Source organism: Chlorocebus sabaeus, chromosome 20, assembly GCF_047675955.1.
Source record: "Chlorocebus sabaeus isolate Y175 chromosome 20, mChlSab1.0.hap1, whole genome shotgun sequence".
Taxonomy (NCBI): domain Eukaryota; kingdom Metazoa; phylum Chordata; class Mammalia; order Primates; family Cercopithecidae; genus Chlorocebus; species Chlorocebus sabaeus.
The window spans coordinates 100,870,329-100,879,882 of NC_132923.1; positions in this window are offsets into that span (position 1 = coordinate 100,870,329).

A 9,554-nucleotide genomic window follows, 5' to 3' on the forward strand; every position below is an offset into this window, starting at 1 on the left:
AATAATAAATCTGTGCAATTTTTTTTTTTTTTTTTGAGACGGAGTCTCGCTCTATCTCCCAGGCTGGAGTGCAGTGGCGCAGTCTCAGCTCACTGCAACCTCTGCTTCTCAGGTCCAAGAAATTATCCTGCCTCAGCCTCCCGAGTAGCTGGGATTACAGGACTGCGCCACCATGCCTGACTAACTTTTTGTTTTTTTAGTAGAGATGGGGTTTTGCCATGTTGGCCAGGCTGGTCTTGAACTCCTGGCCTCCAGTAATCTGCCTGCCTGGGCCTCCCAAAGTGCTGGGATTACAGGCGTCAGCCACTGCGCCTGGCCAATCTGCTAATTTGAAGCTTAAATATATAGTGTTAAAGCTTGGCTGTTGCCCGGTGTGGTGGTTCACGCACATAATCCCAGCACTTTGGGAGGTCGAGGTGGGCAGATCACTTGAGGTCAGTAGTTCCAAACCAGCCTGACCAACATGGCAAAAATCCCGTCTCTACTAAAAATACAAAAATTAGCCAGGTATGATGGTGGGCACCTGTAATCCTAACTATTCGGGAGACTGCCTTTGGACTGGAGAAAGAGATTGGGAGCCGTAAATACATAGGTGGTAATTAAAACCATTCAAATATGTGCCCAGAAATATCACGCAGGCCAAGAAGAGATGAAAAACTTAGAGTCCTAGGGGACACAAATATTTAAAAGGTAGACAGAGGAAGAGAGATGTCCAAGGGAAATAAAACATGAATGGCCCTGCGCAGTGGCTCACACCTGTAATCCCAGCACTTTGGGAGGCCGAGGTGGGCGGATCACGAGGTCAGGAGTTCAAGATCAGCCTGACTAGCATGGTGAGAACCCATCTCTACTACAAATACAAAAATCAGCTGGGCGTGGTGGCAGGCGCCTATAATCCCAGCTACTCAGGAGGCTGAGGTGGGAGAATCACTTGAACCAGGGAGGCGGAGGTTGCAGTGAGCTGAGATCGCGCCATTGCACTCCAGCCTGGGCGATGTCATGAAAGTCTGCCTAATAAATAAATAAATAAATAAATAAATAAATAAGCTCAGCTGGGCACAGTATCTCATGCTTGTAATCCTAGCACTTTGGGAGGCCGAGGTAGGCAAACCACTTGAGTCCAGGAGTTCGAGACCCGCCTGGGCAACAGGGTGAAACCCCATCTCTACAAAAATATACAAATATTAGCTGGGTATGGTGGCATATGCCTGTAGGCCCAGCTACTGGGGGGCTGAGATGGGAGATCATTTGAGCCTGGGAAGTGCAGGCTGCAGTGACCCGTGATTGTGCCACTGCACACCGAGCCTGGGCAACAGAGCAAGACACTGTCTCAAAAAAAAAAAAAAAAAAAATCAAAAAACAAAAAACAGAAGATTCAACAACAAATAGAGCCATTATTTAGAACTCAGACGGTGAAATTTTTTTTCAAGACGTATTTTTTTAATGTTGTTTAGAATGCCAATGCAAGGTAATAATAAAAAGCAAACTGACTTTTAGTCATTTTTATTTTGGTTCTTAAATTCTCCACACATGATGCACTTTTATTTCCCACACCTGCGGTAGACCCTGCCCATCATCCTACCCTTGAGAGGCCACTGCAAGCCATACTGGAACCTGATTCGACCTGGCAACTGTGGACAGGAGGGGAGTGACAGGGGCTGCCCCTTGGGAGTCATTCAAGTTTTTAACCCTTAATTCAGAGGATGTTCTCAGGTATTACCTCCTATAGGAGGCCTCCCTTTGACAGTCTCCCTGCTTGAACCCAGGTCAAATATTTTTCCTTGTCAGGTATGGTGGTGTACACTTGAAGTCCCAGCTACTAGGAAGGCTGGAGCAGGTGGGTCCCTTGAGCCCAGGAGTTTGAGTCTAGCCTGGGCAACATAATAAGACCCTCATCTCTAAAGAGTTTTTTTTTTTTAATTACGTTTTATATTCCCAAAGCACCGTGTGCTTAATTCTGTCACTGACCTCACACTGTATTCTATTTTTACGTATTCTTCTACTTCTAGGCCAAATGCATTGAAGCCAAAGACCATGTCCTTACCAGCCAAATGCAGTGGCTCACACCTGTAATCCTAGCACTTTGGGAGGCGGAGGCAGGAGGATCATTTAAGGCCAGGAGTTCAAGACCAACTTGGACAACAAGCGAGCTCCGTTTCCACAAAAAATTTAAAAATTAGCCAGGCATGATGGTGTGCACCTCTGGTCCCAGCTACTTAGGAAGCTGAGGTGGGAGAATCACTCAAGCCTGAGAGGTCCAGGCTGCAGTGAGCCATGATCACGCCACTGCATTCCATGCCCTGTTGGTCAATTAGGGGTCAATGTTCTGGCCACATTGGAATATGTCTAATACGGCTGTCCCAAAGTGGAGTGATTTGGGGAAGGGACTGGCAGTACACAGGACGTGATGTTAAGCTACCTCAGGATATCATGGCCCCTCATGGTGGGAAGGGCACCTTGCAACTAAGACTCTTACTCTGTGTGTCAGTTCAAGGAATACCTTACCCATATCACTAGCCCTAATTTCCAGATAAGGAAATTGAAGCTCACAGACGTAAGGAGGGTTGCCCAGTTATAGAGTGAGTCACTGGCCAAGCCTAGAGCAGAGCACACATTTCCTGCAACCAGGACATCGGCCATAGGCCTGTGGTCTGGTCCACGGTGGGCCCGGCAGTTCCAACCTCAGCTGCCTTGCCAATGTGCTCATGTAACCACCAGGGGGAGCGAGATAGCCGTTCATGGGGAAGCAGGGCACAGGCTTCGGGTTGGACTGAATGTTCTTTGAGAGGGCCCACGGGCACACACAGTGGAGCTGGGGAGTCCTGTTAAAGAAAGATTGTGTATGTGTTGAGGGGCGGGGGTGTTGTAACAGAGCTGGAGTTCAGGAGTGTTGGCGACTGGGATGAAGAGAGGAGGAGGGAAGAGCATTTTGCTGCCTCCCTCTGGCCCTGCCTGCTCTGGCCCTATTGGGAAAAGGGCAGAGCTGGGGAAAGGGAGGGATCTCCAGAGGGAATGGCTCTGCCTCCACCTCCGTTCTCTTCAGGCTCAGTCAGGGCCTAGAACGGACCGGACATTCCTCAGTCTCCATCTGAAAACCAGGAAATCAGATCTGGAGGCTACCTCCCTGCAGCCTGGGCCAGCTATTCCAAAGCCCTCCCTGCCCCCAGGGCCCTGCTGCCTCAGAGGAGCCACACTCCACGCTCCTGAAGGCTGAGTCTCTCCTAGAACTTCTGTGTTCTTCCCTCCTTCCCTCCTGGCTCCTCTTTCCTGGGCTACGGGATCAGACCCTTCTGTGAGCACCACATCTGCATAAGAAATTACTATCCCGGCGTGGTGGCTCACACCTGTAATCCCGACACTTTGGGAGGCTGAGGCAGGATGATCACTTGAGTCCAGGAGTTCAAGACCATTGTGAGTAACATAGGGAGACCCTGTCTCTACAGGAAAAAATTAAAAATAATTAACCAGGCATGGTGGTGTGTGCCTGTATTCCCAGCTATTCAGGAGGCTGAGACAGGAGGATCCCTTGCGCCCAGAAGGTTGAGGCTACAGTGAGCCATGATGGTGCCACTGCACTCCAACTTGGGTGACAGTCTCAAAGAGAAAAAAAAAAAAAGAAGAGGCCTGGTGTGGTGGCTCATGCCTGTAATTAATCCTAGCACTTTGGGAGGCTGAGGCGGGAGGAATACTTGAGGCCAGGAGTTCAAGACCACTCTGGGCAAGACGGTGAAACCCTGTCTCTACCAAAAATACAAAAGTTAGCCAGGCATGGTGGCATGTCCCTGTAGTCTCAGCTACTTGGGAGGCTGGGGTTGGGGGATGGTTTGAGCTGGGGAGATGGAGGTTGCAGTAAGCCAAGATCTCATCACTGCATTCCAGCCTGGGAAACAGAGCAAAACTCCATCTCCCCCACCCCCAAAAAAAAGAAAAAAGAAAAAAAGGGAAATCTCTATCCACAGAGTACCAAGTCAAGTCAAACTCATGGCCTGTCCCCATCTCTCACCAGGATTGGTGCTCCTGTCTGGACTTCTCACTACCACTCTTCTCCCCGTCTTTCCTTAGTCCCTTCTCCAGGTGGTAGTGCTGATCATCTTTTCAGATTGTTAATCTGACTATGTTGTCCATCTGCTGAAACCTTTCAGGGGCTTTCCCAGCATTCTTCTAATAAACTCTTTTTTTTTTTTTTTTTTGAGACGGAGTCTCGCTCTGTTGCCCAGGCTGGAGTGCAGTGGCCAGATCTCAGCTCACTGCAACCTCCGCCTCCTGGGTTTACGCCATTCTCCTGCCTCAGCCTCCCGAGTAGCTGGGACTACAGGCGCCTGCCACCTCGCCCGGCTAGTTTTTTGTTGTTGTTGTATTTTTTAGTAGAGACGGGGTTTCACCGTATTAGCCAGGATGGTCTCGATCTCCTGACCTCGTGATCCGCCCGTCTCAGCCTCCCAAAGTGCTGGGATTACAGGCTTGAGCCACCGCGCCCAGCTTAAACTCTTACTTAGTATGGCACATAGGTCCTTCATGGTCTGGTCCTTCCCACCTCTCTGACACCATGCTCCCTCTCAATCTCTAGGTTCTGGCTACACTGCCCATGCTCATCACGGGGCCTTCACGTGTGCTGTTTCCTCTGCCTGGAACCTCACACCTCTTTAAAAAAAATTTTTTTTTTGAGACAGAGTCTCGCTCTGTTGCCCAGGCTGGAGTGCAGGGGCGCGATCTCAGCTCACTGCAAGCTCCACCTCCCGGGTTCACGCCATTCTCCTGCCTCAGCCTCCCGAGTGGCTGGGACTACAGGTGCCCACCACCATACTCGGCTAATTTTTTTTTCTTTTTTTGTAATTTTAGTAGAGACGGGGTTTCACTGTGTTAGTCAGGATGGTCTCGATCTCCTGATGTGGTGATCTGCCTGCCTCGGCCTCCCAAAGTGCTGGGATTACAGGCGTGAGCCACTTCACCCAGCCTAATTTTGTATTTTTAGTAGAGACGGGATTTCACCATGTTGGTCAGGCTGGTCTTGATCCTGGTCAGGTGATCCGCCTGCCTTGGCCTCCCAGAGTGCTGGGATTACAGGCGTGAGCCACTGCGTCCGGCTTATTCACTGTCTTTTAAAATTTTAGTTTGGTTTGGGTTTTTTATTGTTTGAGACAGGATCTCACTCTGTTGCCCAGGCTGGAGTGCAGTGGCACAATCACAGCTCACTGCAGCCTCAACCTCCAGGGCTCAAGTAATCCTCCCACTCAGCCTCTTGAGTATCTGGGACTACAGGTGTGCACCACCACACCTGACTATTTTTTTGGTATTTTTTATAGAGACAGGGTTTTGCCATGTTGCTCAGGCTGGTCTCAAGCTCCTGTACTCAAACGATCCTCCCTCTTCGGCCTCCCAAAGTGCCAGGATTGTAGGAGTGAGCCACTGTTTGTCATAATTGTAATTGTAATTGTACATTTGTTTGTAATATTATTTAATTAATTATTAATAAAGCTCTATGAGGTAAGAATCATGTCAATTCTTGCTCATCTAAAAATCTGCAGCACCTCTGAACCTGGCACATAATAGATGCTCAATAGATGTTTGTTGTTTGTTGTTTTTGTTTTTTGGTTTTGTTGAGATAGGGTCTCACTCTGTCACCCAGGATTGAGTGCAGTGGTGTGGTCTCGGCTCACTGCAACCTCAGCCTCCTGGGCTCAAGCGATCCTCCCATCTCAGTCTCCCAAGTAGCAGGGACTACAGGCATGCACCACCACACTGGACCAAATTTTGCATATATATGTGTATGTGTGTGTGTGTGTGTGTGTATGTATGCAAGGTGCCCGCCGCCACACTTGGCTAATTTTTTATATTTTTAGTAGAGACGGGGTTTCACCATGTTAGCCAGGATGGTCTCAATTTCCTGACCTCGTGATCCGCCCACCTCGGCCTCCTAAAGTGCTGGGATTACAGGCGTGAGCCACCACGCCCGGCCCTGCATATATATATTTTTTATCAAGGCAGGCTTCCACCTGGTTTCCCGGGCTGGTCTCAAACTCCTGAGCTCAGGCAATCCACTCGTCTCAGCCTCCCAAAGTGCTGGAATTACAGGTGTGAGCTACTGTGCCCAGCAAGATGCTCAATAAAGGTTTTTTGAATGAATAAGTACATTTATATTACACACTCCTCTCCATCTCTATCTCCCAAGCATGAGCCTCTATTATCTCTTATCTGGACCTCAGCAATCACTTCTTGGTTTGTCTTCCAGTTTATAATCAAGTTTCTGTCAATCAGTTTCCCACCCAAAAGCCAGAGTGGTCTAATAAAATAGCCTATCTGGCTGGGCACGGTGGCTGACACCTGTAATCCCAGCACTTTGGGAGGCCGAGGTGGGCAGATCACGAGGTCAGGAGATCGAGACCGTCCTGACTAACGCAGTGAAACCCCATCTCTACTAAAAATACAAACAATTAGCCAAGTGTGGTGGCGGGCGCCTGTAGTCCCAGCTATTCGGGAGGCTGAGACAGAAGAATGGCGTGAATCCAGGAGGCGGAGCTTGCAGTGAGTCAAGATCACACCACTGCACTCCAGCCTGGGAGACAGAGCAAGACTCTGTCTCAAAAAAAAAAAAAAAAAAAAAAATTCGCCGGAGGTGGTGGTGTGCGACTGAAGTCCCAGCTACTTGGGAGGCTGAGACAGGAGAATTGCTGGAACCCAGGAGGCAGAGGTTATCGTGAGCAGAGATCATACCACTGCACTGTAGCCTGGGCCACAGAGCAAGACTCCATCTCAAAAAAAAAAAAACCCAAAAGCTGCCTATCTGATCATGCCACCCTTCCACCCCCTGTTGAATAGCCTTCAGTGGCTTCCCATGGCCCTTGGAATAAAATCCAAGCTCCTGACGACAGCCTTACAAGGTCTTGCATGGTCTGGCTCACCTCATGCCAAGCTCCACCTCCTCAACTGACATTTCTTAATTCAACAAATACTGAGCGCCTGTTCCACCAGGCACTGGGTGAGCAAAAACAGACTCCTTCAGCTCTGCTTAGTCCTCTAGATACTTGAACATACCTCCTTCCCATTCACAGCCTGTGCATGTCGCTTCTCTTGTTCTGGAATCCAGTCCTTTCTCTCTCCTTCTTTCTCTACCTTCCTGACTTTGCCTGGTCAACACCTACTCACCCATCCATCAGATCTGATTACATATCATTCATTCAGGGATATCTTATCCGAACTGAAGCTAGCTCAGGTCCCCCTGTATACACTCTTAACTGCTCCCTATATGTGACTTCACAGCACTCACCACATGTTCTATTTTTACATTTGTTCCTGTGGCGATTTGGTGACTTGGTTTATACCCACCTTCCCCACCAGGAAGCGCCAGGAGCTTCTGTGTCTGGTTTTTGCTTACCATGGTTTCCCTCCGGTGCTCAGCTGGTGCTCCACAGGCAATTTACTGATTGACTAAATGAATGAGTAAACGATTCCCCCACAAGAGCATTCAGAGTTCTGCCCTTCAGGGAAATGTTGGCACCTCTGCCTCACTGTGCATAGGAGCTGGTGGGTGATGGCTGAGGAGGGGAGGCCTGGAGGGGCAAACATAGGAGCTCTCACCAAGGAGAGAGCTGAATGAGTGTATTAGTCCCTTCCTGCCCCTTCTTGTCCCTAGAGTGCTGTGACTTAGCCCTGCCCACCTCTCCAACCCCACCTAGCTCCTGTCCCCTTTGATGCTCCAGCAAGAGGAGCTCCTGCTCTTTGTCCCTGGAATTCCCAGCCTCCTGCATACTGACCCCTCCACCTGCAACTTGCCTCCTGCTTCCTTTCACGAGGCTGGCTCCTCCCTATCCTTCTTCAGGTCCAGTTTAAATGCTTTTTTTTTTTTTCTTTTTGAGATGGAGTCTCACACTGTCACCTGGGCTAGAGTGCAGTAGCGAGATCTCAACTCACTGCAACCTCCACCTCCCAGGTTCAAGCGATTCTCCTGCCTCAGCCTATTCAGTAGCTGGGACTACAGGTGCGCACCACCACACCCAGCTAATTTTTTGTATTTTTAGTAGAGATGAGGTTTCACCATGTTGGCCAGGCTGGTCTTGAACTCTTGACCTCGCAATCCACCCGCCTCAGCCTCCCAAGGTGCTGGGATTACAGGCATGAGCAACTATCAAAGTGCTGGGATTACAGGCATGAGCCACCGTGCCTGGCCTAAATGCTTTTTTTTTTTTTTTTTTGAGAAAGAGTCTTGTTCTGTCGCCCAGGCTGGAGTGCAGTGGCATGATCTCAGCTCACCACAACCTCTGCCTCCTGGGTTCACGCCATTTTCCTGCCTCAGCCTCCCGAGAAGCTGGGAGTACAGGCGCCCGCCACCACGCCAGGCTAATTTTTTGTATTTTTAGTAGAGATGGGGTTTCATCATGTTAGCCAGGATGGTCTCAATCTCCTAACCTTGTGATCCGTCTGCCTCGGCCTCCTAAAGTGCTGGGATTACATGCGTGAGCCACCACGCCCATCCTGTTTTTGTTTTTTGAGATAGGGTCTCACTGTTGCTCAGGATGGAGTGCAGTGGCACCATCACGGCTCACTGCAGGCTTGACTTCCCAGGCTCAGATGGTTCTCCCACTTCAGCCTCCTGAGTAGCTGGAATTACAGGCATGTGCCACCACACCTGGCTAATTTTTGTGTTTTTGTTAGAGATGGGGTTTCACCATGTTGCTTAGGCTGGTCTTGGAACTCTCGGGCTGAAGCAATCCACTGGCCTTGGCCTCCCAAAGTGCTGGCATTACAGGCATGAGTGCAGTGTTTTGTTTTGGTTTTTTTTTTGAGATGGAGTCTCGCTCTGTGTCCCAGGCTGGAGTGCAGTGTGGCCGGATCTCAGCTCACTGCAAGCTCCACCTCCCGGGTTTACGCCATTCTCCTGCCTCAGCCTCCCGAGTAGCTGGGACTACAGGCGCCCGCCACCATGCCTGGCTAATTTTTTTAGTATTTTTAATAGAGACGGGGTTTCACCATGTCAGCCAGGATGGTCTCGATCTCCTGACCTCATGATCCACCCGCCTTGGCCTCCCAAAGTGCTGGGATTACAGGTGTGAGCCACCGCACCCGGCGAGTGCAGTGTTTTTTATACCTAATCTCAGACATGACACACCGTCACTTCTGCCGTGTTCTGTTGGCCACTCAACCCATCTGTGATACAACATAGGAAGGAACTACACAAGGGTGTGAGTACTAGGAGGTAGGGGACATCATCGAGAGGTCATCACCGAGGCTGATGACCACATTGTCAAAAATGAGAATGCCGGTGGCTCCCGCCTGTAATCCCAGTGCTTTGGGAGGGCAAGGCAAGCAGATCATGAGGTCAGGAGATAGAAACCATCCTGGTTAACATGGTGAAACCACATCTCTACTAAAAATACAAAAATTAGCCAGGTGTGGTGGCGGGCGCCTGTAGTCCCAGCTACTCAGGAGGCTGTGGCAGGAGAATCGCTTGAACCCAGGAGGCAAAGCTTGCAGTGAGCTGCGATCGCACCACTGCACTCCAGCCTGGGCGACAAGAGACTCTGTCTCAAAAAAAAATAAATGAGGACACCTTTCCTGAA